Source organism: Ammospiza caudacuta, chromosome 17 (genome assembly GCF_027887145.1).
Source record: "Ammospiza caudacuta isolate bAmmCau1 chromosome 17, bAmmCau1.pri, whole genome shotgun sequence".
Lineage (NCBI taxonomy): Eukaryota > Metazoa > Chordata > Aves > Passeriformes > Passerellidae > Ammospiza > Ammospiza caudacuta.
Window position 1 is genome coordinate 3,998,479 of NC_080609.1, and position 17,096 is coordinate 4,015,574.

At 45.2% G+C, this 17,096-nt stretch overlaps 1 protein-coding gene across 2 annotated transcripts in view; it reads right to left on the reverse strand.

Annotated features, from left to right (window-relative positions):
• AXIN1 (axin 1) overlaps positions 1–17,096 on the reverse strand; it is a 70,260-nt gene that overhangs the window by 32,551 nt on the left and 20,613 nt on the right. The window lies entirely within an intron of this gene.

Sequence of the window (17,096 nt, forward strand, 5' to 3'; positions counted from 1 at the left end):
AAGGAGGTGAAGCAAGAAACAGCTGTTGCACAGTACCTAAAACTGACCTCCAGTGTTGCACTGAAGTACATTGGACACTTGCAAATTCCACCAGGAAGGACTACCTAATCACACCAGCTGTTCCAGTGGACAGTCTGCTCGGGGATCTATGAAAGCTTTGTAAACAACCCATGCCTTGTTATTCAAGTACACAGGCAGGTCAACCTCCTTCTCTTCAGCAAAGGTCAGGAAGGGAGGCTGCCTGCAGGAGCTAACCTGGGAAATGAGTTCTTGCTCAGGAAGATGATGGTGAAGCAGCCTGGGAACCAAGCAGGCACAAATTCCTTCATGCTCACTCTGCCACCATCACAGAAAAGCCAGTGCTGCAGCACCTCCAGCTCTGCCACCCTGCAGGACACACAGGCCATGCAGGCATCTTGTTCTCCTGCTAGTTATTTTGCAATGTGCCAGAAGAAGGAACAAGCTGAAATGTTCACATAAACCAAAGAGCACTTAATCCCCTGCTTTCCCTGCCTGCCCCTCTGCATGAAGAGCAGTATTTTTAAGATATCCTGAAGCTGATGAATTCCTGAGTTTTCCAAGCTCTGAAACTCAGAGTCCTGCTTCAGTTCAGATCACAAAATTCATCAGCATTATCCTTTATTTAGTAACTCAGTAATCAGCACCTGGTGGAGGTGATTTGCAATGGGCCCTGTGCAAACATCTCAGTGGAGGGCACATCATGCAATGTGTGCTTCCCTGTTCTGCCAAGAAAAGTGATTCTGGTTCTACTGTAGTGGTTAAATTCCTACAGCAATGAGTTTACATTTAGACAAGACAAGGAAACCCATGAGAAACACACAGATGGAGGGACCAGAGGGGAGGAAGACACCAGCAAAGGGTAAAGCTGGCAGTTTGTGTATATCTGTAAGGAGTGTAAATGCAGGACAGGCACTGCAGGAACTGAGACTGGCAGAGAGCTCATTTAAGGCAGAGGTTGGTGGATGCTGTTATGTAAAATATGGCACATGGTGTACCACGATGGAAGCATTACCAAAGTATTTTAAATCCTGAACTGGACATTGCTCAGCCAGCTCCTATTCACCTGCTCTTTGGGTGCTCAGCATACAACCTGTTTTCCTTGTAATCCAAGGGGTCATGGATATTCCCTGCTCACTAGGAAAAATCATATTGTTTCAGGTCCATTATGGGGTCAATTAGAAACAAATTACTCCCCTACTCTCAGAAAGAGAAAACTATTCTGTGCGCCACAAACCAGCCAAAACTCCAAACTCTTTCTCCTTGGATGATGAAGCTTAGCATAGTTGAAGAATGGTACAAAGAGCATTCAAAACTGAGCCAGCTGAGACTTTTCATGGCTGTTTGACAGAAGGGAGCCTTGTGAGGTTTCTCCATGCTCAGGTACAATACAAAGTCAGTTGGGGATGAGCACAGGGATGCCTTGGGATGGTGAATCACCACAGACATCTTCTAGCATGCAAACTTTCTGTCAGTCACTGCAGATGTGCACTGGAGCAAACTCATTTCTATATTCCATCAGATTTCTGAACAGCTTTCTAGGGCAAGTACTGGAAATAATTGGAACAAGTTCACCCTAAAAAGCAAGGGATAATAAGTGAAAACCTTCCCAGCCCCCTTCAGCCGTTCTCCCTGTGCAGAACGGTCAGTTCTGAACATTAAAGGAGAGCTGTGCAGTGCAACCCTCCTGTCAAATCCAACATGACAGCAGTGTGATGGAGGCTGAGACAACCTCTTAAATTGAGGCAGGAACGATGGATGGCTCAGGCCTTCCCTGAGGGCAAAGACAAGGATGATTTTTGGACAATCCAATTAAAATATAGCACCAACTTCTAGTGGACCTTTTGCCAGGACTCTCTGCAAGAGGCATGGATTATTCTAGCAGTATACTAAGAAAGCACTCAGATACACAGAATAAAATGCAGAGCAATCAATTTCCCCTTTGTATCTGTTGATACAAAGACAGAGCAGCAGAGAGCACCTGAAGAGGTTGCCGGGTGAGTAATTGTGATGGCTGAAGGAACCAAGAGTGAGCAGATGGGCCCTGGGAGGTCCCTGACACCTCTGGAGGAGCTGGAATTGCTGGGCTGTCCCACAACACTCCCCAGCTGTGGTCTCCTCACTGAGGATGCAGGTTTGGTCACAACTGTTGTATTTAGCTAAAATTAGACACTTAAGCATGTATACAACAGGGATTACTTCCATTTTAGCTCTGCCTCTAATACATCAATGCAAATGTAAACTTTTGGTAAGCATAAGGAGATGGAAAGGGTATAGGATTTCAAAGCAATCATAACAGGTTACATTACTTTTGAGGAATCCATCTGTATTCAATCCTTCTCCTAATGCTCTCTCTCCCTGACAACTCTCTTCAGCTGGCTCGTATCACTATTTGAATGTTTTGTGCCGTGCCTCTGAAGAACGCTTTCAACATCTATTAGGAGGAAAACATTAAAGGAACATGGAGTCTAACAAAAAAACCTGGTCACTTCTGATCTGGGAGGGGAGGCTGCTTTAAAAGGGATTCAGGCACCCTCAGAGCGATTTGAAATGTCAGCTAAAAACCTCACATAGTGAGCTCTATGCACTGATAAGGGCGATAAAAGGAAAGGTGAGCATTTAAAGTTAGACTTCACAAAAATTCCTGCAGCCTTCCAGAATTTTATTTCATTTTTAAGACAGAAAGAGCAATGAGCATTTTTGAAATGAACACAGAACATTTCATACATTGCAGAAATAAAGCTGCATGTCTCTTCTGCAGCTCTCAGTTGCTCAACCCTCAAAATAATCACATAGGGAACAATTATAACAGAGATCACAGCGACCCGAGTAAGTCAGCCTGACCAGCTACCTTTTCTTTGCATAAAGCCCTCTGCTGATCACTGCACATTCTGGTAATGCTGACAAGGGCCTAAACTGCTGTAAAAAACCAGCAGGAATTTCCTTAAGGCTTCCTTTCACCTGTTCTGGGTTTATTTTGCATATTGCCTTGGCTGCATCCTGTCCATCCTCAGATTTCTCACTTCTGTGACCAAGCACCCAGCACTTGGGACCTCAGCACCACCAGATCTTGGAGTATCAATGCAAGCAAGCAGACAGGTGAGGTCCTCTTCAGTACTCTTGCTCTATGTGGAGCTCCCAGTGCATCCTGAGTCCCTAAGGGCATCCTTTTCCTTCCAGCCTAGGAACCCCAGTCTCTCTCAAACAACTTCCCCCAATGGTTATTTCAATTTTAAATCAAAGATGCAAAGTCCCCAACCTTTGCCAAATATGCTACTCTGCTCTATGCAAAAACCCCAGGGCTGGTGTGCTCTGGGGAAGAATTGCATCACCTTCAGCACCCACAGTGGGAGGAAGAGCTCACTGATCCTGCCTCCAAAGCCAAATCTGAGTGGCACTCCCTCTGGTTCTCACCAGTTATGTATCTCCTTCACTGCTGTTCTTCATCAAGCATGGGAAAAAACCACTAAGGCAAGAAGAAAACTTCCTTGAAGATGAAAAGCCTCTAGGCAACTAATTTCTGTAGAATTTAAATTTCCACTGGAGGGAATAAGTTGCACAACACTCTACTGGCAGGTCTGAGAGCCATGGTCTTCCCAAGTCTGCTAGCAGTTCCAGCATGGCTGGAACAGCTCCCAGTTTAACAGGGAAGATGATCAATCCAAAGTTTTCATTGCTACCACCTTCTCCAGCTCCAGCACTAAATGTTTATGGCACTGACATTTTCTGGAAGACAATTTTTCCTCAAAAGAATTGAGGCTGTGATAGAATCCAGGCAGGCCTTGTTTTGCAAGGGTGCCCCACCTCCCTGATCCAGAAACTCCAAAATCCCTGGTGGCACGGGAAGCTCCTCCAAACCCCTGCACTACCAAGGAAGCAGCTGTTTGAGACACAGTATTAGCAAATCAAAGAGATAAGAACTCATAAAGCTGACCATAAAACTCCAAAGCACTCTTCCTAAACAGCTCTTGCAGAAGTTTTCCTCCCATGCCATAGTCTGAAGCTTTGGTCACCACAGCATAGGTGAGCAGCTCATTTTCAACATGGGAGAAATCCCATCTTCCAGATGCCATAACCAGCCAAACTTCAGGAGTCACTGTGGAAAGTTCTGAGCTGCAGGAGTTCTGGAGATGTTGGCAAGTCCCACAGAAGGACACCCCAAAATGGGCTCTGGAGAAACTCCAGATGTCTCACCACAGCTGATAGCAGGTGGAGGAGCTGAGATGCCCTCCCTCCTGCACTGTGGTGAACAACCTCACAGCAGGAGACAATTCCTCCTTTCCTCTTCTGGTGGGTGGTGTTTGAAATGGTGCCCTGAGACCACAGATCAGGATGCAACTCAATGGGACCCAACTACTCATTCTGTGCTCCCATCCTGCTTTTTCACACCAACTTCTGAAAAATTAGCTCAAGCTTTTGCAGTCCTGTGTTTCTGAAGATGACTATTTCTAGGAAACCAGCACTAAGCATTACTCTTATTTGGTGTCCCTGGTCATTTTGCATTTTTGATTGGGAGGATGCAGTCCAGCTCGTTATTTTGACATGTTCCATTTATTCAGTGTGTGAAAAAAATAATTTAAAAAGTTATTAACTTCCATGCAAGAAACAAAAAGTCCTTCTAGAATCACAGGTTGCTGACTCTCCAGCTGGCCACTTACTTCCCAAACTTACATCTACCAACAAGCAGGTGACTGTCATATCCTTCATGCAGTTCCACATTTCAATATCACAACCAATCAATCAAGTGAAAAGCTGCACATCTTGGTTTATGATGCACAAACTAAAGCAAATCCCTTCAGCATGTCTAAACAGCATGTGCTGACAGGGGTGTCCCAGCAGCAGGGTCCCCTTTAAACAAGGGATTACAGCAGCATCCACCACAGAGTCCGGCTTACAAGATTACATTAATCCACCACTGAACAGAAAAGTCTGTTTCCAATCCATGGTACCAACAACTATCACAGAAGTTGCACCATACAGCTTCTCCCAAACCATTACCATGGGAATGTTTTGGAGCTAAGAACAAAAAGTCTATGAAGATGCAAAACTGAAAACCTTCACTCCTCACTGGATTTGATCTATGCTAAAGATGCAAAGCTGGCTCAAGAGGTTAAAACTGGGGATTTACTTGACAATCTGATTGCAGATTGTTGGGGTTGCTCCACTTAACACTCTTCCCAATTACTCTGGGTACTCAGACAGCGCTGTGCATCTCAACTTTATCACTGCCAATGTCAGGCTAATCACATGTGTTCCAGGCAAGGGCAGCTTCTTCAAAGATCACATCAATTCTGGACAAGTTAATCTGTTCTTTGAGGTCTCCAGATGGCTCTTGCCAAGAAAGTTCACTTCCAGCTCTGCAGCCGGCGAGCGCAGCGGCCCCAGCGCTCTGCAGAGCATTACAAAGGAACCAGATCAAAGTTGTGCCTTACAAAAAAATGAAATCTGAAGTTTGAAAAGCAACAGCAGCCTGTCACTTGTAGGCTTAAAGACGACTTCTGCATGCTCCAGCTATCATGGAATTTATGATTACAGTCTGGCTTTTAAAAGCTGATGAAAAAAACGACGCTCTTTAGCACTCCTTGCCTTTGCAAATCTGTATCTTCTTCCCTACCTATTCATCCTCCCACACCAGAGGAAGAAGGGAAATAAATAAAAATGTAACTAAAAGTACAGATAAGGGCTCTTCTTTTTTCTTCTAAGGCACTCAACTCCATTTTAGGACTACATGGAGATTATTTTATGGGGAGCTTCAGCAATTATTGTGAAGTATTAAAGTACAGTTACAAAAGCTAAATCCAAGATTTACCAGACTGAGTTTCCAGTTTCAAACTCCTTTGCATTTACCAAGGACATGCTACTTCTCAGGCAGGACTAATTTACAGAGGATGCATTAATTGCAACCAGTAATTAAGATCATAGGATACAGCAAGGTGGGGGAGAGGATCTAGGAAGGAAGTTGAAATACAGGAAATAAAATGTTTGCCTTAGGAGGCAAATAAGGACTAGATAGGCTAAATATTGTGGCTGTACTGCCCTATCGCCACCCTAACCTTCTTAGGAAAGGCTTTCAGACAACAGGATGAAACCACTGTGTTCCAAGGAAACTGCAGAACGAGTCCCTCAAGATTTCATCTGACTGTGCATCTCCAAACCAGCCCTCCCAGCTCCTCCTTCCCATTGGAGGGTGAGGCTGTGCTCACTCATCACCCCAATGTAATAAAGGATTTTGTCCTCTAGTTACAGATTTAAAATCAAAACTGCAAAAATCTGAGTCTGACAAACAATAAAAGCAAGTCCTTCCTGAAAACAATGCATGTCTTCCCTAGAGTAAGACCACAAACCTCATTTATTTAATAGCTCAAAGCACAAGATATTCATTAAAATGAAAAAGAAAAAAAAATGGGCAACACAATGTCTGCACAACAATTAACAGGACAATTGGATCATCTTCCTGAAATAAAGCAAATGTTGCAGAACATTCTGTTCCATATCTAGCAATAACAGGTATCTGCCTAGATTAATTTCAATATATCAGCCTGAGCTTATACCATAACATAGTAGTTTTGTTTGGTTTTTAAAATGATGACATGATTCATATGAATCCTTATCCATCATGAAATGCTGACAATATTAGGGAAATTTTCTATAAAATATACAGGATATTTGGCTGCATTAACTGCAACTGAACAAGAGCCTCACTGCTTTAGAGCAGCCAGGCTGCATCAGCCATCCAAAAGCTGCTGTAGTGACTTCAGAAGCTACAAAAGAAGGGCAAACCCAGCAGTGTGTGTGCATTTTGGATATCCAGGGTACACAGCTGTCACCCATGAGCCACACTCACCTCCATGTCTTGGCCTCTGCCAGACAACACATCACAGGAGAACTGTTTAAAGTATTTTATTGGAAGGGACAGAATCAAGCTTGTGCAGGGATGTGCTGAACATCCAAACATGTTAACCCCTGAAATGAGTGGGACCTGAGTCCTCATCCCTGATTTTTTGACCCTCCAAACGTGCTGTCCCTGGGGCACCAGGATCACTAGCATGGAGACAGGTAGAGAGGGCTGATAATGCAGTCTCCTTTCCCGTGCTCAAACTGAGAGCTGGGGAAAATTCAGCAAGAGGCTGATTGGCAAGAGCTCTCCACTCTGCTAAATTAGGCTTCTCAGACTGAAATGACATCTATATTTAATACAAGTGATTTCATATATATACATATATATGTGTGGTTAAGTGGATGAACACACAGAGCAGGCATTTCAGACAGCATTTCAGTGCCAGCTCCCTGCTCTCTGCTTTCCTTGGTGACTGTCCCAGGTAAATTGGGGCTGGTGGAGAGGGGGAACACTTTGCTAAGTGCTGTGGGGATCTCAGCTTTTAGCCCCATGGTTTCCCTTCCCTGGGAAGGCAAATGGGAGACATAAAGGAGCTCCAGAGGAAACAATCCTTCCCGGAAGGGGCCACCATGCCACAGATGGAGTAACAGCAGTGACCCTCCTGATGTTCAGAGCCCTCCATGCCATGCCATGCCATGCCATGCCATGCCATGCCATGCCATGCCATGCCATGCCATGGCAGCTCTGTCCCTGCCTGCAGCCCGGGCTGTGCTCCCTGAGAGGATGGAATGGGCAGCCCGAAGCTCTCCCGCATTCCAGCCCGGTTGTGCTGACACCCACGCAGGCACAGCAGCTCCCAGAGCCCCCAGCCCGCACCGACAGGGCCTTCGTGGAACAAATTACTTCCAAATGCCTGGCTGTGAGGCACAGGGAAAGAGGGAAGCCCAGGTTTGTACCTGGGTCTGCTCACAACACAAAGAAGGCAGCAGCTCCACTTAAAAACACAACTGCCTGCAAACTATCAAATTAATCCCAGGATTTCAACAGCTTTTCTTCATTATTTTTTGTCTCAACCAAACCACAAATTTACTTAATGACTAAACCAGGCGAGCGAGCACTTTGTTTTCCAGACAGAAGGAACGTTTCTAACGGGATCCAGGTTTTCAGAACACACGCTTGCCCGACGTCAGGCAAGGAGGGAGAGGTTCCATTGCTCAGATGTGTTTGATGCTTTTTTTAACTCCCCCAAACCTGCCAGCACTGGGGCTGGGGCATCTCCGAGCCCTGAGCCCGAGGAGAGGCACTGAGCGGGGTGAGGAGGAATACAATAAGAACACTGTGTTCCAGGAATGACTGAATAAAGGCAAGAGCATGCTTTTGGCCAGCAGGATTCAGCACTGTAACTCCGTCTGCCACTTTTCTTCTCTGTCTGAAGCAATGTTGTTTGTCCACGCTTCTCTGAAATGGAAAGTATTTCCTCTTGCCTGCTTGTTCCAAGGAAAGATCTGAGGAGGCCTGGTATAACCAGGCAGAACTGGGGATTCTCCAGTAACTTGATTCTTCTTTGCCAAAATTTCTGCTCAACAAGAAAAGGCTTACAAGAAAGAAATTACAAGCAGATTTCTCTGCAAGTTCAGTAACTTAAGACCAAGGTCTATAGAATGAGTAAGTTTTTGGATGGAAACAAAGCATCCAGCTTTGGCCAATGACTCCAGATCATTCCCTGCCTTCCTACATAGCTGTAGAGCTTCTGAAGTGTTCAAAAAGGTACAACAGGGCAGGGACATCCACAGGTACATGGAGCACACTGGGGAATGGGAGTCACTGGAATCCAAGGGCTAAAAAAGACCATGGGTGCTTAATCCTTCCTTGGACCACCAAAGTTTTTCAGGAGGGCATCAATCCCAGCACTGCAATTGTTGTATTGCTTTCAGGGATAAATTTCCCAATACTTTAATCACAACAGTGGTATTGCAGATGGCTGAAATGAAAGGGGAAGATACGCAGCTCAGGGGGGCTCTGTTTTACAAGGACTACTCACAGCTTTGACATTAAACTGCCTGCCTGTACCACTGGGCCGTGTAACATAAGCTGAGCTGCACAACCACAGACTTGCTAGCCTCACTTGAATTCCCCTCAAAACAATGGCATGAAACTCAATACTCATTACCAATTCATTGCCAACAAACTTGGAATTTTAATGAAATTACAAATTTGGATGGCAGAGGAAACCAGCTGAGGTAGTATTTTGAATGCCTATGAGGCACCTAACTCAGCACCTCAAAACCACTCAGCTTTGCTCGTGAAGACCTTTGACAAAGCCCTGCTAATGATGAGGTGGGCAGAATTAGCAGTAATCCTGCACTAAATAAAAGACTTTATTTCACTGATTAAGGTCTGGCTCACAGGCACATGAAGAGAAGGGGTCTGCCTCCAAGCAGAGCTGCTCGCTGGTGTCTTAACTCCTACAGAAATGATCCAAGAAACTTCCCCCATTGAACAAGAACCTTTGAGGTGAGTGAACTCTGACCTCAGCTGTTAACAAAACCAAAACCATGGAGGGCTGGCAAGACCTGGCAGAGATAAAGCTGAGAGTCAAGATTTAATAGTGCTCCCAGAGGGGAGATTCAGCTGATTAGAAGCATCCTAATCTTCTCTCTCAGTGTATATTAAAGGTCAAGAAGTGGGATCAGATATTGGCAGCACATGAAAAAACAACTCAGTCGAGCAAAAGACCTTCACAAAGACGTTTCATACCTTCACATTAAAAATTCCTGCAAAGTCTTATTTAACTTTACTTCCCTCTAGGGAACATATTCAAGTTTAAAGTCAAGAGACCATTAGATTGGGACAGAAAAGAAGTACCCCTGCAGAAGACTTCTGCCTCCAATCAGTACTTTATAATGAGCAAGAGTTCATAAGCATCAGCTGATTGCAACCATGACACATAAGTAGGTCTCAGAAGCACAACACCACAAAACAGAGCTTCTCTAGCAGTGCTCTGGAGTCTCACGGGCTCCCCAAATGGGGTCATTAAAGGATACTTGTTAGATGTTAACAAACGGCAGGCTGTATCAACAACAACATACTGGCAAGCTGCAAAAAGCTTTTAAACTTGCTCTATGATTTATTGCTCAGCTCCAAAGAGATGTCAGCATCACAACAAAAGTATAAATCCTAACTCAGTCTCCTGGTCACTACTGGGAGCTCGTAATCTGACTTTCCCTTCACAGCTCAAGCCGACCTGGCTAATATAATGCAGGGGCTGGGGCAAGAGGAGGGTGGGCTAAGTCACGGTGTCCTTCTGACAAGGTCTATTAGAGGCTGACAGCAATGACAAATCCTCAGAAGAACTGTAATAACAACCACCAGAAGGAATGTAAAACACAGAAACTGTGTTTAAGGGAGACAGATGCTGTTAAAAAGCGTATTTCCTTTTCTAGAGATACTTATTTTATTTCTTTTTTAAGAGTTTAGCAGACTAGCAGGAAACAACTTGCTGTTGTCCCTGGAAAACAGGCATATAGAGGGAAGACAGTCTTGTGAAGCTGCTACAAACAGTCCTCCTTTTAAACAAAGATTAAAGTAACTTTTCCTTAGATGGTGAGCATGAAGTATTCTTTCACAGTCCTAGTTTTGGGACAGTCACCAAACCTTGCATCTCCAGCCAGACCTGGAAGCCAAACCATCAATCGCTGCACCGAGGTCACACAAAGTCATATTTAAAAAGGAAGAATGAAGTCAGTGGACTCAGTTTCCCACTTCTCATGGCTGTTCTTTTACAAATGGATCTAAATTTGGTGTTTGACTGGCAATCCAAGAGCAAAGAATTTCAGAGCAGTGAGAAAGATGGAGGAGATCAGCATCCAAAGGGAGCCAGGGCAGGTGGCTCAGTGATCCCTTGACTGTGACTCCAAGGTTGTGTGCTTGACATGCTCTGCTGCTGAGGGTGACACATCTCCAGAGACATTCTAAATAATCCAAGCTGCAAGAACCAGCTCACCTCATTGAAACATGTATTAAAATGTTGAGAAAATCAGCTGAAGGAGCAAGAGAGGGAAGAAAAATTAAAAATAAAAGAGTTGCTCACAGGCAAATTGCACAGGAGCCACGGGGCATTCCTGGGACACAGCAATACCAAAGGTCCAGCTAAACTCCAGACCTGGGGGGAGGTGAAACACCTGTAACTGTTTGGGAGGTTGATACCTGTGGTCCATCCCCTTATGAGGTTTGGCCACTGCTGGGGCAGATCCTGTGCTTGTTTTTCCTGGGGGCACTTCACAGCAAGTGAAACTTGACTTCAAGAATTGTGCTGGGGTTTGTTGTTATTTTTGCCTTCCAGATTTTTTCTGTTTTGGTTCTCATCCATTGGAACAGGCAGATATATGGGCTTTTACCTTTATTGCACAAATTCCACAGTATCTTTTCATCTGGTATGCATTATTGTGGTATATAGATGAAGTACCATGTCCACTCCAAATGCTATAAAAGAACTGTTTGAAGCCTTGTTCCATTCCTGTTTATCTTTATACAATTAAAACCAGTTGATAGCTCCACATAGGAAGAATAAGTGACAATGCAAGCAATGTGCTTTTTGTTCTAAACAAATTAACCACTGTTCAGATAAAAGATCACTATATTTGGTTTTTACCTCAGCTTTTTAAAGACACAAGGCTAGATGAGCAAACTCTGTGTGTTCCATTCATGCCTTTTTAATCCCTCCAGAAATTCTGAGTACAAGGTGCTTGCTGACACCCAACCAAATTCAATATGGGAGGGAGGCCCCAGAGACACTGAGATAATTAGTGAAAATGGGGAAGTGTGGAGAGACTCTTAAGTGCTCTGAATAACTGATCTCAGCAGAAAACCTGCTTGGAAAGAAGACCTTACAATCACTTCAAATGCTCCAGCTCCAGCTGACAACTCTCCAGACACTGAATACAGCACAGGACCATTGCAAAAAGCGCATTTTTGTAGCCCCAGATGTGAGACCTGGTTTAGTTCTGCATTTTGGATGGCAGTGTGTGGGCCTACAATCACTCTCAGTTGACACGACGTGCTGCTGACACCATTTTTTTCTTCTACAGCAGGAGCAGAGCACTGGAGCATGTCTGACCCAGTGCCACATTGCAATGATGCCACGTGCCATAACCAGAAATGAAATTCCACAGATGAAGGGAAAGGCTGTTTTCTGTGTATGGCCTGGAGCACAAGAGCTGTGAGACACTGGAGCCCATCTGTGTGACACAAACCCACCATCTGTTCCTGAGTGCACATGGGCCACACCATACAGACAGAATTCCACTGACCAGGCAGGTACTACAGGAATGCATCATTGCTGTAGATGCTTTCTCCTTAAGACAGCAGGGAAAAAGCAATCTATAAGTAGGAAAAAAATTATCTTCTGCTCAAAACATATCTCTTCTGCTCACGTATCTCATCTCCTCTCTGTAGAACTTCATCTGCTCAGGGCATAGGATAAATGGATTCATATCCTTATTTTTCCCCCTCTTTGTACTTTAACATCACCCAAATCTTATGTTGAGTGCAGCATTACTCACTTTGCTGGAGATTCCTCTTGGCAATTTCCACCAGTGTATCTTGTATTTATTTGTGCTGCTGCTCTGGAGGGAGGAAAAGCCATTATTCTCTAATGCACAAAAACCCAATTGCAAGGCTGAAACTGTCACAACTTTCTCAAGACGTGGGTGCTCAATTTGAAATGCTCTGGGCCTAATACTCAGTGTTTTTAAAGAGTTCTGCCTTGATGCATGCTCAGCACATCAGCAAGTCTGATCTGGGTCTCAGGTAGCAGACAGAAAGCTGAGGCACACACAGTGACTCTCTCCCAGGGAGAAGAGCTGTTTTCCAGCATTGCTCTGGCAAAAGCCAGCACAGAAGTACCTCTGTTTTCCTGCTTGCATCTTCTGTCTCTGCTACTACAGGGTTTTTCAATGACACAAAAAGCAATGCAGATGTCCTGTGCACTTTCCTTCCTACTTGCTCTGCTGTCCCCTCTGGCTCAAGCATGGAAAAAGCAAGAAGGCTGAAGTACAGGCAGTTTTGGCTACAGCACCCAAAAGCTCTGGGAGGGATTGGAAAACCCCTTCCCAATTCCAACGCCCTGTACAGTTTGTCTCTTGCTAGCTCCCAACACCACCTGCTCACTGCTGGAAGAACTCCCCCTCTTCACCTCCTCCCCATCACTGCACAAAAAGCCTTTTTTTTTTTTTTTTTGTGTGTGAGTTCCTTTTCTGGAGGCTGTGAGGAGAGAGCTGGCTCACCTAACAATGAGTGCTGAAGGCTCCATGATCAGCAGCAGCAGGAATTGCAGTTTACTGTGTCTGAAGTCTTAGCCATGAGCACCATCACAGTAAATACACTTTTTGGATACTCTAACTGCCAAAATTTTAAACCATCTTCTATAGAGCTTGTGCCATTTCACAAGCTTATAATTCAGTCATATTGAATAAATTCTCACATGGATGGCAAAATACATGTTCAAGCTGCCAGCATCCCTCCCACCTCCAGCAACCCACTTGCCAAACCCCTGCTTCAAAGTGGGAAAACTGGAAGGTTATCAATGTAAAATAAACGGTAAGACTCTGACATGAACAAAACAACGTAATTTCCTCCCCCTCTGTTTTTACTAAAATTTGCCAAAATAATTCAGCCTGAGGCAGAATCTCAGCATGGAAGAACACCAAACAACACAGTCTGATAAAGATATGAACAACTACAACAAAGTTCTATATAATGGGGAATGTTGGGCAACCATGACTACAGCCACTGCTGCCAGCTCTGCCTATAGCATAAATGAGCAGTATTATAACATCCCCACTAATCCCCTCTCCAAAACTACGAGTGAGTCTGGAATATGACTCATAATATCCTTGGCACACATTCTGATCACAAAGTTGATGAAAGCACCCATCCCTGAACCCATGTATGAAAACTGCAGATGAATTAATCACAACATGCAGGAGCTTGTGACACCAATGTCTGTCTGAGCCTGCACATCTGCAGCGGTGGGACACGATGTGACAGCAAAGTGACACTGCTGCCAACCTTTGCTGCTGGTACTTTGTCACATCCAGGGAAGAGAGGACAGTGTTTGCCAGTGGTTTTAATTCTAGTGGTGACCTTGCTGGGCTCTGTGTACATTCAAGGGTGATGTAAAACTCACACTGTAAGGCAGTGGAGAGGCTGCCCTGTTGTGTGTGTGTGTTAACATTCAATGGCATCATCTCCTTGCTCAAGATGATAACAGATATCTGTGTATTCTGCAGATGCATTTGCAGCTTGTAGCAAATAATAAAGGAATTTATGAATTCCACTGTTGGAGACTTGGTGCCATGGATTCTCCATGTGCAGGATCACTTTGTTCCTTTCTTGTGAGCAGGAGGGTGACTGCCTGGTGAGATTGCCTACCTCAGTCCAGGAGAGCAGTCAGAGTAATTTATCACACTGCTTTATCCAAAGTAAGGAAGAGAACTTCCCCAAGCAGCTATTTCCTGACACTAACGTTGCAAACCCTCCTCCCTGCAGGCTGTATTATCTGGGAAAAGTTAGGGAGCTTTGGAGCAAAGAAATATCTGCACAATTCCTTGACTGGGGCCAACCCCAGGAGATGAAAGGCCATGCATGTCTGCAAGAAGCTGACCCTGGAACGAGCAAGAATAATCCTCTTCTACTGTTGGAAATGCAGTTGCACTCAAAAATGTTTTGGGGATTTTGTTTTCTGCTGCAAACAGAGAAGAAACAGGGCCACAACAGCTCTGAACGACTTGGGCTTCATTTTTGGGGAGAATGCCATTGCAGAGGAAGACTTGTGTCCTGCTGGTGGGTTAGGGCAAGTTCACAAAGTGACAAAACTCTGACTTTCAGTGCAAACATGGTAAGAATCCAGGAGACTGAATATACCCCCAGAACTGTGCCTGCTCAGCTCTACACCTCAGAGAGAAGACATTTCTATCAGTCCTAAAGAGGAACCAAGGGCCATGATTCCCTGAGCAGGAGAGGATGTGCTGGAGATCATCAGACCCTAGAAAATCTGATCCTGATCAACAACACTTTCCCAAGTGACAAGAGCTAGCAGGGCAAGGTCACCTGTCTGGCTGAAATTCAGCCCAGGAGGGCTGGCTGAACAGCAGGAAGAGAGAGGGCTCTTCAAACTTAAGTCTAAAATGTGTGGAACTTTTAGTTCTAGAGCGAGAAAAGATTTTGACCCAGTTTCAGATTTTAAGTCCATCTCTTAAACAAAAGCAGCTGAAGTTTAAATGAGCCAATTCTGCAGATCATTATGTTGCTATTACACAATTCCTTCTAATCCCTGAAGTGTGGAAGATGTGCCAACGCCAGCCCAGGCACATCTTTGTCATTTCAGCTGGACTTCCATCCTTTCCACTAAAGATTTTGTTCTGCTAAACCATTCTTGATGAATGCCAACACTAAAATCTCCCAAATATTTATTGCAATTTCTTTGGCCACACTATCACAAGTGCCTAAATTTCCCTTCTCAGTTGGAGAGCTATCTAGACCAGAGGTCTCCAAATCTTTCAGCCAAATAAATATCACAAAGGCTCACGAGCCCTATGAGTAGTAAAGCAGAGATTGTTTGTGCTACAAAAGGAACAAAAATGACCAGCCATCCCCTGCTGGCTATTCTCCTCCCCCAAGAACTTGGTCTAATCCCCTCTACCCTAGAGTCCTTAAAAAACAATGTGCCAAGGAGAGGGAGCAACTGCTCTGCATACTGATTCCCTGCAGCTTGGACATGGCTTGTGGAGGACCACTGCCAGCCAACTGCTGAGAGCAGCCCTCTCCGAGATTGCTGTGCTAAGGAAGAGTTGCTTTTCATCCCTCTGTCTTAGGGACTGCCCAAAGAAACTGTCAGGACAGCTTGCAGCTCTCCTGGGATCACAAAACAGCAGAGCACTTCCCACATTATCTGTGTGTCTCCTAAGCCCAGCAGGTGAAAGGGCTGTGGAGCCCACAGCCACTCTTTGTGACAGGCCAAGCAACAACCTGGCCTCATCCAGACACTCTGGGGAGAGGAGGATGCAGCCCAAGGAGAACACTCCTATTTCTCATCCAGGGGCTGCTGACACAGCGCTCTTTAGTGAGGAGATGCACACACTCACTGATGAACCATGCAGGGAGCAAGAGCCTGAGCTGCCAGGGGGGAAAGGGGGCAGATGAGCCAGAAACATGGGCTTGTGGCCACCCCTGTGTGCCCCAGTGTGCCAGGGCCAAACCTGGAAGCACTGCTGTATCTAAAAGAAGCCACAGTTGAGAAGGTAACATTATAAACCTATAAAAATAAGGTTTTACTGCTGCTGACTAGCTGGGACATGCAGAACATATGTTGCAGGGCACATAGCACGATTTTATTAGCAAACACAAAGCCATTCATGCTGAGTGGCCCAAATGGGGTGGGTTGAATTAAGAGAACAATAGCAGTTCATCAGATGGCCCTTTCTTTCACATATGTGTTCAACTTACTGTGCTAGCAAATACTTAAAGCGACTTGGAAATACATTTTCATCCAAAGAGACGTTATTAACACTGAAATCTGATGTTATTAGACTGAAATCAAAATAATTCAGAATGTAAACTATTCCTGATGCATTAAATGACTAAATGTAAACCATTAGCACTCAGGGAACCTCCTCATTGTGGAACCTCACTTTGTGACCAAGGGACTGTTTGCCTGATTTAGCCCAAGCCAGCACTTTGCAGCTCTTCTGAGACTGAATGGGATGGTCTTTCAGCAGTGAAGCCAGTGAGTGCTGCACCACTACCCAAGTGTGCGGGTCACAGGAGAGCTGTGCAGCCCTCGAGTTGTCCAGGGGATGTGCCCAGGCTCAGACCAATCTGAAAGGTAAAAACCCATCCTGCTGCGTCAGAGGCTGATGCTAACCACATTTCAATTCAGTCATGGATTCCAGTTCCCCAAATAAGAAAACAATAGGCACCAAGAGGAAAAGTGGAAACTGCTGCTTGGGGAAGCTTGCCATGACATGCTGGCTGGAAGTGAGCTGGGATCAGATCCTGCTGCAGCTGGGCTGGGGCTGAGCACACCAAGGCAGCCTGCAGGGAGGGCAGGGCTGCCTGCTGGAACTGCCTGCTGGCCCATCTGCCCCCTCCCTGCCTCCTCTCCAGCTCCCCTCCAATGCACAGTATCTGTGCTGCTCACTCACCCCAGGGTGGGAGGCATGCGAAGGGCTGGGACAAGCCT